This window comes from Hippopotamus amphibius, chromosome 4 (genome assembly GCF_030028045.1).
Source record: "Hippopotamus amphibius kiboko isolate mHipAmp2 chromosome 4, mHipAmp2.hap2, whole genome shotgun sequence".
In the NCBI taxonomy this organism is placed as follows: domain Eukaryota; kingdom Metazoa; phylum Chordata; class Mammalia; order Artiodactyla; family Hippopotamidae; genus Hippopotamus; species Hippopotamus amphibius.
Genome location: NC_080189.1, coordinates 150,400,857 through 150,423,587, shown reverse-complemented (window position 1 = coordinate 150,423,587; position 22,731 = coordinate 150,400,857). Strand labels below are relative to the sequence as shown.

General features: G+C 39.3%; 1 protein-coding gene across 5 annotated transcripts in view; it reads left to right on the top strand.

The window, feature by feature from the left end:
- The first annotated feature begins 10,828 nt into the window (after positions 1-10,828).
- The window catches only part of WDR89 (WD repeat domain 89), a 36,501-nt gene continuing 24,598 nt past the window's right edge, over positions 10,829-22,731 (top strand). The window contains exon 1 of one of the 5 annotated variants that reach the window (XM_057731067.1): positions 10,829-11,190. The gene's annotated coding sequence lies outside the window, so the exon portion shown is untranslated. Of the gene's footprint in view, positions 11,191-11,306; positions 11,498-22,731 lie in introns of those variants that run through there. The other 4 variants (XR_009053132.1, XM_057731066.1, XR_009053131.1 and 1 more) reach the window with 4 other exon arrangements.

Genomic DNA, 22,731 nt, shown 5'->3' with positions numbered 1-22,731 from the left:
TCCCCAGTGGCATATGAATTGATTTCTTTTTAGTTATCGCTATTTTTGTTTTGCTTTGTCTTTCCCTTTTAAGTAAGAAATCTCAGCAGTAAGAAATCTTAGAATTCTAAACATTTATCACTTAGTTTAGTGAAGTTGTATAAAGTGTTGCATTCACATAAGTTTTTTATTTTTAAAATTTATTTATTTTTGGCTGCGTTGGGTCTTTGTTGTTGTGCACGGTCTCTCTCTAGTTGCTGTGAGCTGGGGCTACTCTTCATTGTGGTGCGCGGGCTTCTCATTGTACTGGCTTCCCTTGTTTCCGAGCACAGGCTCTAGGCATGCAAGCTTCAGTAGCTGTGGCACACTGGGCTCTAGAGAGCATGCTCAGTAGTTGTGATGCACGGGCTTAGTTGCTCCTCGGCATGTGGGATCTTCCCGGACCAGGGCTTGAACCCATGTCCCCTGCATTGGCAGGTGGATTCTTAACCACTGTGCCACCGGGGAAGTCCTCATAATTTTAAACCTCTCTCGAAAGATTGTTGAGATTTAGCTTCATATTCTGGATGCATCGATTTTAAATACCTTGCTAACAGTGTTTTTTTTTTCTTCAGATCTTTATCGGAGAATAATTGCTTTACAATGTTGTGCCAGTTTCTGCTGTACAACAAAGTGAATCAGCTTATTTACACATATATCCCCATATCCCCTCCCTCTTGAGCCTCTCTCCCACCCTCCCTATCCCAGCCCTCTATAGTGTTTTTATATTATTATTAGCTAATACCTCAATCCATTATAGTCACTAAGGCACGATTCATTTTCTAGAAAAGTGTATGGAAATCCATATTTCAAATAGTCTTCTTTTTGGTTTCTAATCCTTTTAGCTGCCTTATCAGATCTCATTAAACTGTCATCTTTATCACATATTTTGGCTAAGAAGAGATTGTCCAGAAAGTAGGAAAAATCTAGTTCTGCCATTTGGTTGTAGCGTTTGCTTTTATTATTGATTTTTTTCAATTCTTGTCTTCTTTGCATGACTGTTTTAACAGCAGGTGTTTATTATCTTAGGTCAGGTTCTCAAGAAGCAGAGTCTGAGAGGAGGATTCTTGTGCCATTGATTTTTAGAGAAAGTGAGGGATGTCAGATGAAACCTGTAAGGCAGTAAACAGAACAGGGTAGGAGAAGGGGCTAGGCAAAGATGTGAATTCAGCTCAGTCTGATCCTGCAAGGAGCTCTGGAGTATGGATGGCACCATGGAGTTGTGTGTCAAGTCCAAGAAAGGAGGTGAGACTTTTATACCCCCTTAGCATTCAGTCATTAGCTACAGGCCACCTGGGGTGGGGGTGAGAGGGCGGTGGTAGTACATAACCTCCCTGGTTAGGTAGCTCCCATCATTTGAGAGCAATTCTCCCAAGCAGAAGGGTACAGCTATGAGCTGTTAGCAGCCAAGAGTCATAACATATGAGGAGTGGACACAATGACCACTGTAAGGAGGATCTGGGTAGTTTAGTGTCTATAGTCTCCATCAAATCTTCTGAGAATACCTTTTTTTTCTTCCTGTATCATCATAGCAAACACATACCTGGTACATGTCAAGCTCTGGACTAGACATTGGTGACAGAAGTCAAATCAAACACAGTCCCTGTCCTCCTCAGGAATGTACCCAATAGGGGAGCTGACATGACCATAGTGAGTACTGTGTTATAAGCATAAAATGCATTATTTCCTGTAATCCTCAACACAACCCTATTATGTCAGTTGCCTTACTTTCTTGTCTAAGAAATGAAGCTTCTGGATGCTAAACGGATATGTTGCCTGCTCTGTCACACATCTAGTAAGTGCTAGTCTTCTTGACTCCAGAGCTGGAGTTGTTAGTTATTATCTTATGATGTTTCCTGAGTGAAACAGAATCAGAACATAAAGGGCAAAGTGATTGAGGAGCAAGTAAGAAAAAGCCTTTGTTTCTGGGAGGAGGGGTTGGGTAGGAACCGTAAGAAAAAGTTTCATGGTGTCCTTCCATATGGCCACAAAGAGCCCAAACACACAACCAGCATCACCAAGGGCATGGAGCTATGAGTGAGGGAGAAACGTGGACAACTTTCTGCTCCCTCTTTTGCATTCTCATAAAATAGGTCACTGTCTATGCTTTCATTTACACGTCAAACTCAGTGAAGTGAGTTTATTTTTTTATGCATCTGTTTCTGCCATTAAGTGTGGTGAGGAGGGGGAAGGTATCTTATTCACCTTTTTATACCCACTTGCTCACAGTAGGTGCTCAACACATGTTCTTAAAGGAGGAAGTGACTGGTGTGCAGGATGTGTGAGGCTGGGGAGAAATGGCAGATAAATGAGATCAGAAGGTATAGGGGAGCGCTGGTTTTAAAAGCATGCTGTGGAGGTTTTAAAAGCATGCTGTGGAGGTTTAAGGCTTATTTGTAGGCAAAAGGGAGCAGGGAAGCTAGAAGGTATTTTTTTTTTAATAGTACTTGCATTTTTCCAAAGTAATACAAGTCTATAGTTTTAAAAAGACATAGTACTGCCATAAAAAAAGAACGAAATGATGCCATTTGCAGCAACATGGGTTGTCAGACTAAGTGAAGTCAGTCAGACAGAAAGACAAATATATGCTATCACTTATATGTGGAATCTAAAAAAAATGATACAAATAAACTTATTTACAAAACAGAAATATACTCACAGACATAGTAAATAAACTTATGGGAGCGGGCAAGGTTGGAGTGAGCGGGAAAAGGAAGTGAGGCAGGGAAGGAAGAGGGCAAATACAGCAGAATACAAGGTAATGTGAAACCATACCAAGTATCACAAAGCTGGCCATATCAGTGTTAAATATGTGAATATTCCACCCTGCATAGTACTTGTCATTAGCTGAAATCACATTATATACTTTTTAAAAATAAATTTATTTATTTATTTATTTATTTATTTAATTGGCTGTGTTGGGTCTTCGTTGCTGCACACGGGCTTTCTCTAGTTGCGGCAAGTGGGGGCTACTCTTCATTGCAGTGCACGGGCTTCTCACTGTGGTGGCCTCTCTTGTTGCAGAGCACGGGCTCCAGGCGCGTGGGCTTCAGTAGTTGCGGCACATGGGCTCAATAGTTGTGGCTCACGGGCTCTAGAGCGCAGGCTCAATAGTTGTGGTGCACGGGCTTAGTTGCTCTGCGGCATCTGGTATCTTCCTAGGGCAGGGATCGAACCCGTGTCCCCTGCATTGGCAGGCGGATTCTTACCCACTGCGCCACCTAGGAAGTCCTACATTATATACTTTTAAAATACAAACTATATTTATATTTCTGGTGTCTTCCCACTAGAAAGGCAGGAACGTTGTTTTGTTTAACATTGTAATTCCAGGATATAAAATAGACTGAGTACATAACAGGTGATTGATTGATAATATTGTTGAGTGAATGAATCAATTCATATTAAGGAGAAACATTTTCTAAATAAAGCACATTTTATGTAAATTCCTGGCCATAATAGATGTAGTACTTTATATTGTTTTTGCAGAGTGGTTTCCATTTCTCATTTTTTATTCTCTGGTTTCCTAATCATGCCCAGAGGCCTCTTTGTACATAAGAAATGACCATATGGCAACCATTTCATGTTACAGTCGTCCACCTCTGGTTCCACCATCTATCTACTCAAAGACCTTGCTTTTCCTTATCTTAGCAGATCAAATAGGCAGTCAAGGCATCTAAAAGGGAAAAGAGGGAGATTTGTTTTCTCCTGCCCAGAGCATTCTCTTGGGGTGGGGGACAAAAAGGTTGTAATTTAGCTCCCTTAGACCTGGTATTTATGACTTTGCCTTTTGAAAGAAACAATTCACTTCACTGCTCATGCTGCTCTAAGTAGTACTCAAATATGTTTTTTGAAATATATATTTTCTGTGTGGAAGATTTATAGGAAAAATTATTACTTGCTACAAGTTTAAGTAGGAAATGATTACTAAAAGTAGTCAGTTTTATTTCTTAAAAAACTAAAAATGGAACTACCATATGATCCAGTAATCTCACTACTGGGCATATACCCAGAGAAAACCATAATCCAAAAAGAAACATGTACCATAATGTTCATTGCAGCACTATTTACAATAGCCAGGACATGGAAGCAACCTAAATGCCCATCAACAGATGAATGGATAAAGAAGATGTGGCACATATATACAATGGAATATTACTCAGCCATAAAAAGGAATGAAATGGACTATATGCAATGAGGTAGATAGACCTAGAGTCTTTCATACAGAGTGAAGTAAGCCAGAAAGAGAAAAACAAATACTGTATGCTAACTCATATAAATGGAATCTAAAAAAAAGATACTGATGAACCCAGTGACAGGGCAAGAATAAGGATGCAGATGCAGAGAATGGACTGAAGGACGCAGGGTTGGGGAGGCGGGGGGCGAAGGGGAAGCTGGGACAAAGTGAGAGAGTAGCATAGACATAGATACACTACCAACTGTAAAATAGATAGCTAGTGGGAAGTTGCTGTATAACAAAGGGAGATCAACTAGATGATGGGTGATGAATTAGAGGGCCAGGACAGGGAGAGCGGGAGGGAGTCTCGGGAGGGAGGGGATATGGGGATATATGTATAAATACAGCTGATTCACTTTGGTGTACCTCAAAAGACAGTACAAGAGTGTAAAGCAATTATATTCGAATAAAGAGCTTAAAAAAAAAAAAGTAGTCAGTTTTATAGTACAACCAACCACTACCATGTATAGATTTTCAATTTGGGAATTTAAGGGTGAGAAAATGCTAATTAATTAGATTAATATATTCATGACTGAGACAATCTACTTAATGTTCCTTTCCTCTTCTAACCTTTCACTTCATCAACCTGAGAGCAATCATCTATAATCATGTATAATCATCTGATTACAAACTTATTCAAGCCGCTGACTCTCACTGTGACTGTTTTTTATCTCCATCATCACAACGTAATTCTTTAAATGAAAGGAAATGTGGCTTTGTTGCAATGTGATATTATTGTTGCTCAGATATCAAGATGCTGGCAGTCATGATCAGATTCATCTTTATAATGCTTGGCACGACTTAGGATATCGTGTCATCTGGCAAGGAAATTTATTTAATATAATACTTAGAAAATTAAATCCAACCTCCTACTGAATATTTTTCTAGAATAGAGATGTGAGAGAATCAAACAGTATGTAAATCCAAAAAAATGTAGACAATACGTGGGGATACCAGTGGTATTTATGTCTGGGGGCTAAAAGTTCCAGAAATCCTATGAAAGAAAGCAGAAAGGTTTCATATTTCTTTTCCAGCTTAGATGAATAGTTTTGTATTATACCATCATATACATCAATTGGAGATCACATGAAAAAAAGAAAAATACTAAGGATATGAGACTAGTCAATGAGTCTATATTTCACATAAGTTCATATCAATTGTCTTATTACTGGGCTCTACTCTGCTTTGCCTATAACTTTGATCTACTTCATTTAAACTTTGATTCCGGACTTCCCAGGTGGCACAGTGGTTAAGAATTCGCCTGCCGATGCAGGGGACACGGGTTCGATCCCTGGGCCGGGAAGATTCCACATGCCATGGAGCAAACTAAGCCCGTGCACCACAACTACTGAGCCTGCACTCTAGAGCCTGCAAGCCACAACTATTGAGCCCATGTGCCACAACTACTGAAGCCTGAACGCCTAGAGCCCGTGCTCTGCAACAAGAGAAGCCACCGCAATGAGAAGGCCACGCACCACAATGAAGAGTAGCCCCCACTTGCCACAACTAGAGAAAGCCCACACAGCAATGAAGACCCAACATAGAAAATAAATAAATAAAATTAATAAAAATGAAAATATTAAAAAAAAATAAAATAAACTTTGATTCCACTTCCTGGCTGTTGTACACTCCTGTGCTAGCATTAAATTTTTTTTCTTTTTTTTTAAGGATAACTTTCAACAACTAAAGGGCTCAGCAAACATCTTTTTTTGTCATCCGTCCTATAATCTCTCAGAGCAAGTGGCAAAAGTGGACCAAATGTTGGAATTTGTTTTTTTTTAATTAATTAATTACATTAAATTAATTAATTAATTTAGGCTGCATTGGGTCTTCGTTGCTACTTGCGGGCTTTCTCTAGTTGCGGAGAACAGGGGCTATTCTTTATTGTGGTGCATAGGCTTCTCAGTGTGGTGGCTTCTCTTGTTGCGGAGCATGGGCTCTAGGCTCGCAGGCTTCAGGAGTTACGGCATGCAGGCTCAGTAGTTGTGGTGCACTAGCTTAGTTGCTCCGTGGCATGTGGGATCTTCCCTGGCCAGGGATCGAACCCGTGTCTCCTGCATTGGCAGGCAGATTCTTAACCACTGTGCCACCAGGGAAGTCCCCAAATGTTGGAAGTTGAACCAAAATTTCCTGAATGTGAAAAGTGTGGCAAGCACTGTGCTGGGTATTTTATTTACATTGTGTTAATCTTCATAACCTCACTGAAAGGAACATATTGTCACCTGATGGGTAATCTGAGGTTCAGAGAGATTAAACAACTTGCTCAAAATCACACACTTAGTTTTAAATAATAGTCTTTATTAAAATATCTGCCTATTGGAGTTATATTTGGGGGGAGGAGTCATCATTTAGAGATACAAAGAGTACTATTTACAAATGAAATGATGCTGGGATTTGCTTATAAATAATCTGATAGGAGATGTGGTGGGAATGTGGGTGGTGAGAGCATAGATATAAGTAAGTTTAGCCATCAGTTAAAGCTGGGTGATAGGGTCATATATATAAGGGTTCATGATATCATTTTTTTCTACTTTTGTGTATATGATGGAACTTTTCCACACTGAACAGCTTTTAGAAGTAACCTGGAAAGTAAAATTACGATAAAAAAGACAGTGTAAATGTGTAGTAGCATTCACCTTAGCAATTCAATAACTCTTTCAGCTATATCCTTTTAAAGCTGATCTTGAGGAATTACCTGGATCAATTTCACATGCATGGGTAAATGGGCACTTTCATAACTTATTTAATAAAGAAATGATGAGAATTCCCCAGTGGTACAATGGTTAGGACTTGGCACTTTCACTCCCGGGGCCCAGGTTCGATCTCTGGTCGGGGAACCAAGATCCTACAAGCCATGTGGCACAGCCAAAAAAGAGAACAAAACAAAAAAAGAATTTTCATAGCCATTATTAAGATCCTAAGTTGCTCCTATTGAGCCTAACCATACCTCTCTGTTTAAAATAAACTATGGTCCTAATTCTTAATTAAATAGAAGACCCAAAGACCACTTTGTCAAATACTCTGGTCTTTCTCTCTTCTTCTCTTGACTCCATCTAGTGTGCTATTTTACTGTTCATTCTTTTTAACTTCAAAGTGGCAGGAAGAGAACAAATAGCTTAAACCGGCCAGTTCACCACTTCTGAGCAGCCCTGTGGAGAGGTTTTCTGGAGGTAGGTAGTATTTTTGATCAACAGTTCTCAGTTTCACTAGCTCTGCCTCTTCCTCAACTTTCAGCTGTCCAAAACTAAAAGGGGTAATTAGGAAAGTCCATCTTAAAACTGAAGGAGTTAAAATACCACCGTTATCTTGAAAAAAATTTGGCGTGGTGACTGGTATAAACCAGCTGACACCTGTTACAGGATGTTCTAGCCACCACTCCACCCTCTGGCTTCAAGGGCAATGCTGTTGACATTTTCAAAAGCTTTAGAACTGGTAGCTTACCAGGAAGTACTCCTCATATAGAGGCAGGCATGCCTATGGGTGGGCCTTATTTACTGAGAAAGCTCTGTGATTCAAGAGTTGGGCAAAGTACTCCTGGTGCTAAGGGATGCAGCCAAAGGCTTCGAATGTAGGCTCTCAGGCCAGCATCCCCAAGGACTCACCAGCCAAAAGAGGCAGGGAGTTAGAGAGGTAGGCTGAAATGGAGTTTGAAGGTAGACCTGTCCCTTTTAGATGTATTTTACCAGACAGTGGAAAATGGAATTGGTTTCTACATCCTATATGCTTATACTAATCCACTCCTCAAAACACAAGACACAATGTCAAACATAGTTCTCTGGAATGAGTTCCAAGCCTGAAACCTGACTCTCAAATGAATGATCTGAAGTTCTTCATCTATGTGCTGCTGTGAAGGTATTTTGTAGATGTAATTAATGTTCATAATCAGTAGACTTTAAATAAATATTATCCTGGATAACCTGGATAGGCCTGATTCAATCAGTTGAAGGGCCTTAAGAGCAGAACTGAGGTTACTCAGAAATTCTGCCTGTGGATTGCAACTTCAGCTCATGCCTGAGGGTTCCAGCCTGCCTCTCCTGACAACTTGCTCTACAGGTTTCAGACTTGTCTCCTAACCAGCCCCCACAACTGTGTAAGTCAATTCCTTGCAAAAAATTCCTTAATATATATCTCCTACTGGTTCTGTATCTCTGGTTGAGCCCTGGTATAGTGATTGAGCTTGAGTATTTCCAAGAAGTATGATGTATAATTCAGACTTCATATTTTAACAATAGCAAATACAAATATTTTTGTGTATATGTAGGAGTGAAAGTATGTGTGGGCTGCACATATATGTGTGCTCTTTTAACTAGGCTCGACCTTCAGCTCCCTTGTCCTTCCTTGAAGTGTTCAAGAGTCCTGCAGTAAGAATCCTGCTAAGGCAGTTTAACCAGAATCACCCTCCTTCAATATCTGATTGAGTGACTCACCCTTTATTATCCCCCAGGTGATGTCTGATTATATCCACCTACTTTTAGTAAGAATACTGTTGAGTGATATAGCAATAATCTCCCCTAATCTCTGATGTTTATTCATAGTAGTTTTCCATCCACTGACTCCCTACCCCCTACTCCTTGGCTATAAATTCCCACTTTTCCTATTGTATTCAAAGTTGAGCCCAATCTCTCGCCCCTATTACAAAAACAACAGCCCCCCTTGAATAAAGTCTGCCTTACCATCTTAAAAAGTGTCACGAATAATCTTTAATACTTGCAGACTTTTTTTGATATTTCTCAATAATTTTTTTACCATTCATACACATATATATAAACATATATACATATATATGGTTAGATTTCAAAGTTTATACTGTTATATCATGTTCACAATTTTTAAAAATACAGATATAAAAAGAAAAATGTTGATATCAAAAAGTAAACACAAACAGGGATTGCAATTTTCTTTTCCTGTAACTTAAAAGTCAGCTTGCATTTATCTCCCCTTGAGGTCATTCCTGAAACTATTTCCAACAGATGGTATACAAAGGTGATTCCTGGATTCACATCTTAAAAGGCAGTAATGGTGGCTGTGGCAATTTCTGCTTTCAAATTCTCAGTTTGAAAAAATAACTATTAAACCTTTTTCTCTTTAAAATGGAACACTTTGAGAGCTTCCAAAAGAATCCAAAAGAGTGAGAACTTAGGACAGTTAATGCAGATCAGCCAAATGTGCCCAGGATTCAGTCACTCAGTTGATTTATCACTCTGCTGAACTCTGCTAACCACAGTAGCAGTCTTGATACCTGCAGATTTTAATGGTTTTTATTCTTAGCCATACAAATTTAATTAACATCCCAAATGGATCACTGACTTAAAATAGGAGGCAAAGGGAAAATTGTTTCAAAATGTTAATTAATGGGAAACATTAAAACTAGTAAGTCTGCATTTTTGTCACAGGGTGATTTTCGTATCCATATATTTCACTTAGTACATCATATTAAATATTTAAACGAGAAATATAGTGGTGATCACACCCTGTGTCTTTATTTATTGAGAATTATAAAAAAGTTATGTTTGTCATGTTTCATGTGCAAATAAAACCTGAAACTTTCTCTCATTTACAAACAAGACATAAAAAATTATTAAAATAACCTGATTTTTTAAAACATAAAATCAATTATTCCAAGCATCAGTCAAAAAAGCAGTTTCTGCTTGGCTTGAATCCTCTAAAGTGTACTTAATTTTTAGTCCAGCAACAAGCCCTGTTTTCTCTTACACATATCAAAGTTCGTATTACATATTAAATAGAAAAAAAAACTGTTGAAAGAAAAAGGTCCACTCAGAAAAAGTTTTGGTATTTATAGACTGATTTTTACTTTTGCTAAACACAAAGTGATGAAATATTACTAAATGTGCTCACAAAAGCGAAAGGAGTTCATGATTCAATAAAGGCAGGGAAACTCTGCCTTAAACCGACATGTTTCCAGTAAGACTGCAAATGGACTTCATAATACAATCTTGAATAACATACAATGTGTGTGCCTCCTGAAACTGGTCACGTTTGACATTTTAATTACAGCACTATTTTTCTGTCAAGACAGCAGCCAGTTCTGTTTCATGTCGTATCAACACTTGATTTATGTAAGCAGTGACAAAATACTATGTCTAGCTGTTAAGTTTAGGGCACTTTTCAAATATTCTAGAGTGGACAGTAATATGAAAATCAAAGACCATTTTTCTGTAAAGGCAAAAAACCAAGACTTTCAGTATTCGCTTAGTAGGCTAATTACGAAGAGCTAGCAGAAAGCCAGGCACAGTAGTGAAATGTCTGAAACACCAGTATTTATCAAACATACATGAAGTCTTCCAGTTTTCCTAAGTGTCCTTTGGCTTTAATGGCCCTGATAAGGGAATGCATAAATAAGCACAACGGAACACACGAAAACCGCAGCAAATGTCAGCGGTTGCTAACAAGGCAGAGCTCAGCAACAACAACCGCATTTCAAACCATAGGATCTTTGCGCCCGGGACTACATGTCCCAGGGTTCCCTGGGGCGGAGGCGGAGTCACGTTCACACTGATAACTTTTTTAGCCAAGCCAAAGACCGCGAGAAAGCCCGATTCCTCCGCGTTACGACACTGAAGTCATACTTAAAACTAGTGAGGGTATGTGGGTGTTTCAGGGCCCGATTCGAACTACTAGTTCTCATCCGCAGATACTTTCTGGTCAACATAGCAATTCTCTACCCGAGTCTGGTTCGGTAGGAGTTATAGCGTCTAAACGCTGAAAGGAACTCACGTCGCCGTGTCAACGGAAGGACCCAGTCGTCCGAGGAAGAGGCGGAACTTGCTTTATTTCTGCCGTTTATTGGCCACGCGGCTTTCATCATAACCAACGAGTCGTTAAAACTTCCGCTAACCTAACGTAAAGGGCAGTGCTGTGCGGCGCTCTACGGAAGCTGGGTCCACGCAGGCGCAGACATCTTGCATTTGTCCAATCCGGTGAGGCCAGCTCCTGGCGCTTCTCCGCGTCTCCCGCCCCACCTCTTCCCCTGGCCCGCCTCTCTGTTGCTGACCAATCCTCTGCACCCTCCTTTGCACGCTTATCCAATCAGAGAGGCGGAGGGTGGAGTTCCGGTCGCCTGCTGCACGAGGAGGCTGTGTTCCGAGTTCTCTCCCGCGCCAGTTGTGGGCTCTCCCGTGAGGTATATTTCCCAGGCCTGGGTCGGGCGGGTGACTGGGATGGGCAGCTCTCTAGACGGGCAGCGACGGTGCCGTTTGATTCTAGAAAGCTGAAGCCGCTGAGCCTGTAAGCACTGGGAGCAGAGGGAAGTGTGGAGGAGCTGGGAGAGAGCCACGTGTTGGGGCTTCTGGTGCTGGGGTTGGAGCCCCCGCGTCATACCCGTGCCTTCCCTGCCCTTCCAGGGGTTAGGGTGGTGTCGTCAAGGCCGCCCCCAGCGCTTCTCTGGGTCATTCTTGCGTAAAAACAAGCGTTCGTCAAGCGTTCAAGAAGGGGTAGCCAGGACCTGTTGTTCCCTACTCTCGTTCCCTCACTGCCCTTGCATTCAGCCTCCTGGGTTGGTTAATTTTCGAGGTCAGAAAGCAGATTTTCCTTTGGGAAGGAAAGGACAGTCTGCTGGAGTGTGTAGTACGAACTGTGAGACTAGCTACTATGATAAGCACTTTACGTGTATCATCTCTCATCCACTCAGCAACATCTGAAGGGGTAGGTACTGTTACGGTTCTCATTTCCGTGCGAAGAAACACAGATAAGTATCTCGTCCTCGTGTTCTCTTCAGCTTTTATCTGACCAGTTAATTGAGTGTGACATTAGGTTTCCATGCACGTAAAGTTAAAACATGGTATTGCTTGTAAAATGTTGGTCTTGTTTTTTCCTAACTTGAAGTTATTTTAGAAGTTAATACAACATACCTAGAAGTAAATCGATTGATGTTATCTTGGTAAAATGATTTAATAGAAACACATCGGAGTAGGAGCCATTTACTAACCTTTGGGCAAGTCACCCTCTCAGCCGCCACTTCCTCCACTGTAGAATTGAAATCAGTACCAGACTTGTCTGTTTCCTAGAGTTGTGAGGATTAAATGATATAATAAATATAAATTACTGATGTTAACTACATATGACTGTTTCTGCTTTTCAAATTCTTTTCCGTGGAAGCTAGACTATCATTAATATGCAATACATATTATAATTAAAATATTATGTGTATATATATATATACACACACAGTGAATAACATGCAGCCTAGTACCACTTGAGTGTGAAACACCCCTTAAGCCTTTGTGGCCCACTTAGCTGCTTATCCAGGTTCAGGAGAGTATTCCCTGTGAATGGAGAAGTGGTACTTGCCGGGTTTGTATTCTTAGACTGCTGTAGATAGCATAAAGCAAAAATAGGTCAACTCATTTAATTGCTTTTCTGAGTTCTAAGTACTTCTGGAGACTCTGAAGGCAAGTCCCCATTTCCTTGCCTTTTTCAACTTCTGGTAGCCTCTTATATTCCTTGCCTTGTGGCTCCTTCATTTTAAAAGCGCATCACTTCTATCTCTGCTTCCATAATCATGTCACCTTCTCTTCCGTAGTCAAATCTCCCTCTGCCTTCCTCTTAGTGGGACACTTGTGTTTATACTTAGGTCCTTCCTAGATAATCCAGAATAATCTCTCCATCTCAAGATCCTTAGCTTAATTACAAAAATCCCTTTTGATGTATAAGGAAACATTCATAGGTTCCAAGAATTAGAGCTTGGTTGTTTTGGGGGGTACATTATTTAGCTTGCCACAAAGGATATAAAGAGGGGTAAAACATATCCTATCCTAGTGCATCTTAACGTCTAGAAGGATAGGCTATAAGAGAAAAAAAAAAAGAAAAATGGCTACTGGATTGCTGTGGAAAGACCCTTCTAATTTATCATAGGTTGGTGCTTCTTCAATGTTTCCACTGGAAAACAGACGACGTAAATGAATATTCCTGTGATGATGTGGATACAAAGCCTGAATTAACCCCTTAGAATAGTGAAATTTCTTTGAATTCTAATCTTCTACCTTAAAAATTCGTGTGCATTTTGCATTCAATTTCATAATATTTGTATTTGATACTGTTTTGAACTATTGCCACATCACAGCATTGCTGTTCTAGGGAAATAGTTTGTTTTGTGGCTTCTTATAATAGCCGGTTTACTAGAGTCACAGGTGTGTCCCCTAGTTTAAGAAGCATGACCTCAGATGATGGGGATTTATTATAAGGAAGCCATTTGTGCAACTAAATAAAGATGCTAAGTCTCATTGCTCCTAAGGCTAGAATATGCACTAGGCTTCATGAAGAACTGGACTGATAGTTCCTCATCATCCATATCCTTCAGTACCCCCAGCAAGGAGATAGTAGCTCTGATGACTTCAATTTTTTGTTGTGTCTTCAGAAGAAGGTAATCTGTTGCTCACATGTCTGGCTGGAATGAATAATTCTCAGGAGACAGAATCTGATGAGTTGGGTTTGTTACCATCCCTGGCAGGATGGATATGTTGGAATAAGATAACATGAAAGAACCCAGCTTCAAGTAGGCATTCAGTATATAAGAACTACTCTGTAACAATCTCTGTGCTTTTTGCATGGAGATGGAAGGGTAATGGGTGAGGAGATGCACATGTGGGACATTTATGTGGACCAGGCCTAGAAGTGACATACGTTATTTTTTCTCGAGTTCTTTTGACTAGAACTGTGTCACATAGCCACACCTAACTAGTTCTGTGCCTAACCTAGTGATCTGCTGATGAGTTAGCAGTCTGCTACAATGGGCAGTACCTCTAGCCAACTTCTTAAGACTTGTCCTCAGCCCTTAGTTTCCAGTCTTTGGTTTCTTCGCCCTGTGAACTCTGTTGGCATCCAGATGCCTCTAGACAAACCTATTGGGCAAAGATCTTTTTAAGCTGGCTCCGTACCTATGTCATCATCAGGTCCACAGGAAAAAGTCTCACATTATTTGCCCTGAAAATTACAGTGCAACGTGATGCACCCGTTTGTCCTTGTTCTCTTTGAGCAGGTATCCGACCACAGTCTCCTGGACTTTTCCAGGCATGGCTCTTATATCAGCAGTCTATGGGGTACCAGATCAAGGTCTGAGTTTGACTGTAATGACCTTTATGGGAAAAGAGTCTAAAAAAGAGTAGATACATGTAATAGTATAACTGATTTACTTTGCTGTACAGCAGAAAGTAACACAACATTGTAAATCAACTATACTTCAATAAAAAATAATAATTAAAAAATTTTTTTAAGAATAGGTCTATTTGAGCTACTCATGCATGGTAAAGTGGGCACGAGGAAAACTAATATTTTTCCACAAATAACTTATTCCAAAAAAATTCTTTATTGGCTTCTTTAGCAGTTTTATTCCCTCAAAATGGCTATCAAGCTAATGATTACAAAACTAGTTTTAGGCCAATTTCTTTGCAAGTCCAACAGGGTGGTCCACCACCTAACTTAGGGCTGTGAGGGTATAGTACACAGTTTATAGGCTACAAAATTTTTATTTTTGTGCACCTAAGGTATAGTTTATTGGGTGTTTAATTTTTTTTTAAGAGATTTGTTTATTTTGGCTACATTTAGTCTTCATTGCTGCGCGCAGGCTTTTGTCTAGTTGCGGCAAGCAGGGCTACTCTTTGTTGTGGTGCGCAGGCTTCTCTTGTGGAGCACGGACTCTAGGAGCACAGGCTTCAGTAGTTGCAGCACACGGGCTCTGTAGTTGTGGCTCACAGGCTTAGTTGCTCTGCAGCATGTGGGATCTTCCTGGACCAGAGATTGAACCAGTGACCCCTGCATTGGCAGGCAGATTCTTAACCACTGTGCCAACAGGGAAGTCCTTGTGTTTTTTTTTGCTGCTTCATAAGATGACTGGACAAAAAAATGATAAAAAATCTTGTCTATCAAGTCTTTTAATATTAGTGTTAATTAATATTAGTCTCCAAATTTCATTGCTTTGCTAACAATACAATTTCATAGGAAAATTAAAAGAAACCTTTTCTTCCAAAGTATCCTTCATCAAGTATTAATGTGAAATAATAGCTAGAAGAGAAAAAGCTCTAAGTGATGGCTTATATTTTATAAATTTATTTTTTCTTAGTTATTGGCTTTGTTGGGTCTTTGTTGCTGCACGTGGGCTTTCTCTAGTTGCGGTGAGCGGGCTTCTCATTGCCGTGGCTTCTCTTGTTGCAGAGCAGGGACTCTAGGCACGTAGGGTTAAGTAGCTGCAGAGCATGGGCTCATTAGTTGTGGCTCGTGGGCTCTAGAGCGCAGGCTCAGTAGTTGTGGCGCACAGGCTTAGTTGCTCCATGGCATGTGGGATCTTCCCAGACCAGGGATCAAACCTGTATCCCCTGTATTGGCAGGCAGGTTCTTAACCACTGTGCCACTAGGGAAGTCCTATATTTTAAATTATATCTTGTAGCTGATATTATTTCAAGTCTTTCTTTAAGCCTATAAATACTTGGAAATTTGCACATCCATTCAACTAAAATCTGTGCTGAATTTCACATCATTGACATTACCACTGTCTTAAAAAAAACTTTGTTAGACTTTCCACATATTTATGCTTTAAATATTTTAACTGTGTGTTGCTTCGTTGAATGAATTCATCTTGGTTAGTGCAAATAAGAATTATAACACCACTTTACATTCTAATGGCCATTTAAGAATGCTTTGTAAAATACATCCTTTATATCATTTGAGAGGCAGTATGGAAAGTAAGAGTGTGGGCTCTGAAACCAGTTTTGAGTTCCAGTCCCTGCTATGCGTTTGTGAGCCAAGTGACCTTTGGCGTATCACCTACCTTTTCAAAGCTTTCTTCCTAATTATAAAATGAGGGAAGTAAGTGTAGTTTCTTTGTAGGGCTCTCTGGAAGGTTAAATGAGATGTAATGCGTATAAGGCGTTTAGAACAGTGCCTGGATTATAGCAGGAGTTCAATATATCTTAGTTACTGTTATCAGTAAACAACAAGTAGGAGTGTGAGGAAACCAAGATGCAGATCGGATCTGTGATTTACTGAAGGTCACATGCAAAAAAAAGCCTCCTTACTTCTACTACAGATCTTTTCCCATAAAAACACTGCCTTCGTTTCTACACTTAACACCTTTCAGCTCACTCACATTGACTAGGTCCATCCCAGAGACACGTTCCTTCATTTTCCATTGTTTCCAATTCTTGGCTGCTTGTTAGAGTATTTTTATCTTGGTTCTAATTCTGTCAGACTACTCTTTCTTGAATCCTTCAGCCCTGTATCACTCAGACCTAAAGTTGTTAGCATGCATGACAGGCATCTATTTTCAAGAAAGGAAGAAAGAATAATTAGATACTGAAACTGGATTTTTCATAGTAGTTAGTTTTGTTTTGTTTTAACGTGTGATTTCATTAGCCTATCATTAATTTTATTTAATGGAGCACTGAATTACTTTTGCAGAGCTATTTTATGCTTTCCAAATCCCCTCCCCCTGCCACCCCCCCAAGACTGTAAAGTCAAATGGAAGTTATTTCTTAGGAACTAAGAAAGGAGCTTGAAAAATCACACAAATACCCTGAGCCATTCTAAAAATAGGAGGAATACAATTTATGAATCATCAGGTTATTTTTTAAAATCTTGAAAGGTTATAATGTGGATGTATCTTTTTGGCACCAAAAACATGTTTATATCATATAAGCAAAGCACATAGTATTTAGTGTATTATACTGGAATTTTGAGTTTGATCCTGTAAGTATTTTGTGAAAGAAGAGCTGCATTTTGAACATATTTGTCTGGAATTTGGGTGTGTAGGACTAGTTATTAAATTACATTCAAACCATCAGGTGTTTGTTGAATACTTTGTGCATATAGGGTACTGTGTAAAATGGTAAGGTGATGTTCCCAAATCCTAGCCCTTTCCTTAGCTTCCTCAGTTATGCCTTCATGGTGCTTTCTGTGACATTAGGAGGCTGAGTGAATTGATCTTCTCCAAACTGTGGTTGTGGATGTTTTATCAACATTGATAATATTTCTACTTAATTTCTCCAGAAAAGGACTAGCTGCTTCTCAAGCTTGGGGAGGGGTGGGGGGTGGGATGGGGTGGTGGTGGTGTATTTTTCCTGTCTTTGACTGTCATTGTTTTACATCTATGTGTAGTTTTACATCTATGTGTAGTTCCTTATCTTTGCCTCCTCATCTGCCTCTATTGAGTGTGTTTTGTTTTTGTATTTTTACTCTCCTTTCATGAGAAATAGGATTTTATGAGGCCAGTTGTAGAGTTAGTCTCAGGCTGATAGAGGACTGATATTAGAGACTTGGAAAATATGGTTCCTGTCCTTAAGAAGTTTATACTTTACCCCGGGGAAAGAAGTGAATATAAATATATAAAACATATAATTAAAGATAATTAACAATTTACTATATTTGGTATATGACTGCTAAATGAATAACAGTTGATATTTTGGCATTCAGAGGAAGTAGAAACTCACTTTAGGCTGAATTAAGAAAGATTTTGTAATACTGCTAAGATTTGAGCTAGATCTTGAAGCATAGGTATTATCTAGATAACTAAGAAAACGAAGTAGGGTTCTTGGAGAGAGTAGCAACTCTTTTTTGCAGTTGTATTGTGGGAAAAATACTTTGCCTATTAAAATATTGATGTTTCTGGGGTTGCTATAAAATAATGTGTAATTCACATGTTCAAACATCTGCAGCTCATGCAGAAACAAAAGAATGTGTCATACTTTATAGAAATTAAATAGTTTTATGCACATAAGAAATGTTTGAAATCTATATTTGCTTTTATTTCAGATATACTTAATGTTGATATTTTTTACAACGTGAAGTTGGCTTCTAAGAATAAAACTCTTACGTGATATTTCTCCTGTGGGAAGTAAGGAATTTTCCTGTTCTTGCCTTCTTTGGCCAGGAATCGGTTAGATGTTAAGTCAGGTGTTTCCTGTCATGCTCTGTATCAGGCACGGAGGAGGTTATTGCAGTTGCAGATGAGAGGTAATGGAAAACAGGAGGATGGTGGCAGGAGAAACGGAGGAGATGGATGTGAAGGGCAATTTTCAAGGAAGGCTTTATTAGCTAGTGGAGTCTTGTCCTTTGCCTCCCTTTAATCAAAGTTAATTCTGAGATTTTTGAACCTTGGCGACTGAGAAGATGATGCAGTTAATAGAGATGAGGAATATATGTTTGAGTTACATTTTGAGTATATTTAATTTGAAGTTTTGGCAGCACGTTCAGGGGTAGAGGTCTAGGCAGACATTAGAAATATAGGATTGGAACTTTGAAGAGAGATCAGGATTGAGGATAAAATCTAGGAGTTCACATAGAGATAGTAATTTATATTGCCAGGGGAAGAGAGGAAAAGAACAACTAAGAAAATCTCAGTTATCCTGGGTAACAGTGGAAATTTATTCTGTTTAGAGACTTTGTGGTTAAGTCCTGAAGGATGTGTTTTGTCATTCTCTAATTTTTGCACCTGTTGCTTGATGGCAGTAGTCATCAGTGCCAAAAGCAAAGAAGGCAAGTATTAAAAAAGAATTTGATGGCTTAAGTCCAAGCTAAATGTTTTTATGTTTAGTAAAGTTAAAATTGACAGTACATTATTTCCAGTCCTTTTTATCCTTCACATCAGATCTATACAGTAAGTGGAAATTTTTTCTCTTAATATCCGGTGTTTGCAGGATGGTTCAGAAATGCCTTTTGTTGGTTATTTCTCTGATATCAGGATCTTCCACCGTGTTCAGAGGAAAGGAAATGAGTTTAGAACTTAACTAGATTCTGATCTTCCCGTGATATGGCACAAAGTGGTTAAGAGAACTGGTCTGTCCTATTGAATCTTTACATGAATATAAAGCTACAGATATTTACGTTTAAGGGTTTTTTTTTTTTACCACTGTTTTGATTTCTGTTTCAACAGATCCCTTTTGGATGTTCATCTAATTTGGAGTAATAAATAGTGAACCTATACCTCAAAATATAAAAGAAGATATCTTTAACTGTCAATTTATAAATGTTTATAAAATAATTGCCTTTTTTATGAGAGGTATGTTGACATGATTATAACTTCTCCAGTGTCAGGAAGCCTTATTCTGGCTTAATCTTATTTCAAGCACTAGTTAACAGTGGAAATTAAAAAGAATTATTAGTATGTTAAAGTGTTAAGGCATATTTCTGTTTGCTGACTTTTAGGGGGAATATTTCATACTGTGAATTCACCTTGGAAGTATCTAGTCTGTTTGTCTCCCTTCCCCGCTGGCTCCCCCCGCCCCTAGTGTATATATTCAGCTCCATGTCAGTTGTCATGGGTAACAGTATATGTATATATGTAAAATCTAATAGGTTATTCTGCAAGTTTATCATTTGACACTATTACATATCTTTGAAATTCTCTCCACTGACACTTACTGGTCTTTTGGGCCAGGCATCATTCTGAGCACTTAACATGTAGTAATTTAAATCTTATAACAACCCTATTAGGTTGGAACTATTAACCCCTGTTTAAAGAATAAGAAGCTGAAACACATAGCTAGTGAAGCCAGAATTTGAACCCTGACAGTCTGGTGGTATACCCATTCTCTTAACTACTGTGCAATACCTGTTTCTCTAGGCCTCATTTTCCTCACCTAAATAGCAGTAATAAAAAGATTATATTCTAGAATTATTGGTATGGTTAAATGAAGCAGTGCATGTGAAGAGACTGATACAGGAACCTAGATATTAAAGATCAGTTAATATTAGCTGTCTATTGGTTGGCGACTTTTCTGGGGTTCTTCTGTTTTTTGGTTTTTGTTCTTTTGTTTTTTTCTTTATCTCTTATAGTTTTTATTTTTCCTCTGCCCATTCCTTTAACTGGTATTTCAGGGTTCCATTCTTATCCTGCTGTTTTATATCATTCTATATAATTCCCCTTCAGGGGGTTCATCCACTTTCCTAGTTTTTAACTACTGCTTACTTCCTATAGTCTAATGACCCAATTTTATACTTTCCTCCTGAGTTGTAAACTGAAGTATATAGATGTCTGCTGTACATCCTCCCTTGGCTATCCCCACATGTCCCTCCAGCTTGATGTGGATAAAACTGTAAAAGGATTTTAATCTAAAATGGAACTGAAGGATATGAAATGGAGAACCTCACACTTGTGCTCTCAGAACAATGAAGTTTAAGGACTGACAGACTGATTTCCCAAAAATGCCTGATTTACAAAAGATTGAAACTTAACCTCTGACTAATGAAACTTTTCCCATCTTTGAGCCAGTGAACACTCTGCATGGCCCCTAACTGGACCCTTCACTTTTGCACTCCTTGCCTATAAATGCAGCCCAACCTAAACCTTCAGTGGACTCACCTGTAGCTTACTGCAGCTTGCATGTCTGAAACTGCAACATCTCTGCTACTCCAGAATAAACTTGATTTTTGGTAATTGGAGTTTGCCTCAGTTTACCTCTTTTCTTTTATGTTGACATTACATGGTGTCGTAAGTGGGATCTGAAGGTGCCAACCACTTGAACATCCGGAATCAAGTGAGTTTCCTGCACTTGAGTCCTTTGCACTGTTTGCTTCTGTGAGTCACTGTAACTTTCAGTTTGGTAAGTCTCCTCTCAGATCTCAAGTTACCTCCTTTTGGTTGAGCTCTCCTACTTTATTCAGGATCTAGATAGGGACAAATTGTCCTTCTGGTAAGTACTCTTTTGTTCTGATAATTGTATCTAGTCATCTGAATGTACTAAAGGTGGCCCCCCCCTTGGGGAGTCCTAGCTGGTTTTTTTTTTTTTTTTTTAATAAATTTATTTATTTATTTATTTATTGGCTGCGTTGGGTCTTTGTTGCTGCGTGCAGGCTTTCTCTAGTTGCAGCAAGCGGAGTCTCCTCTTCATTGTGGTACGTGGGCTCCTCACTGCAGTGGCTTCTCTTGTGGTGGCACACAGGCACAATAGTTGTGGCACACGGACTTAGTTGCTCCGAAGCATGTGGGATCTTCCTGAAGCAGGGCTCAAACCCGTGTCCCCTGCATCAGCAGGTGGATTCTTAACCACTGCGCCACCAGGAAAGTCCCCTAGCTGGTTTTATATTAAAAAATTATGCTCCTTCCTCATGTGCATGTTTGACTAAATGGACTGATCTTACTAAGGATAACATAGACTTCCAATGGCCGTTTTGTGGAACCTTTGAACTCCCCAAACTTGTTTTCTTTGGACTAAGAAGACCATGGCTACAATATTAAGCCATCAGAGTGGGATAGTTATTTTAATTGGTATCTAGAGGCTACTAAACATTCAGGATTCTAAAATTGCCTCCTTATTGTTTCTAAATTAATAACCAAAAGTGGATAAGCAAATAAACAACCAAAGATGGATAAAAAAATTCCAGAGGCCTCTTCTTCAGTGGTAACCAAGTTCCTTTCTAACTTCACTGTTCCAATTCCTCTGTATCCCTCTTTGCCCCTTCCTGAGTCTCTCCTCTATCTGAATTTACTTTCTTTCCTCACCAAACTGAACCCATTAACACCTTCTTTTTCAAAATAAGACCTTCTGAAGATTCTGCTAAAAACTGCCCTAGATTTCCTATGCCCCATTGACAAAGGCCAAAATTAGGGCCGTAATTAAGGATTTCCTCCAGGTTAACTGAGGATCCCCATACATTTGCTGAGGAATTCAATATTGTAACCCCAACCTACCAACCTGGTCTCTCTGATCACTATTAATTAGTCCACTTGCTTGTTGGAGAAGGTCAGGCCCCACAATGGATTAAAACTGCAGGTTGGGGAAACCCTGAACAATCTCTAGGGTTTAAACTAAACCAACCGGTAGCCCTTTTATATGGTCAACCAAAAGGCTACACAAAGCCATCCCTAGAGCCTTCCCCAAACCTGTGGACTGGAATAAAAGTCAGGTATGCGTCCAAAAGCCTGCCGAAACTTTCCATGACTATAACAACAAATTCCAAATTGTTTTCAAAGAAAATTCTGGACTCCGCATAGATGTTGAATCCACTCAGGTGACTTTTAATTCCTTGTGTATAAATGGCCTACACAAGAACTTATCCTTGTTGATCAAAAGAACCTGTATCGAATGGGAGACTGTTCACACCTGACCTTGTCAATCTGGCTAATAAATTAGCTCACACCATAGAAGATGACTAAGATTTTTAAGATTTTGAATCTACAACTCCAATGGATAGAAACTCCAAAGCAAATCTGTCCTACAGGACTATGTCATTATTGCAAAAAAAAAAAAAACCTGGCCATGGAAACAGGATTGCTACAAATTGAAATCCAAATACTCACAACCTTCTAAGAACCCATGGCCATATCTAGCCCAGTGATGGGACTCCAAGGCACAGGGACTCATCCCTGTTCTGCCATTAAATAGACTGGGGGAAACTGCTCTCCAGATCAGGGACAAATTCCTTACAGTATTAATTGACACAGGAGCTACTCTTATAAGTGTTCAACCCCACTACAATTAAACAGTCCCTTTCTTGGAATAATATATATGTTCAAATAGTGGGAGTATTAAATA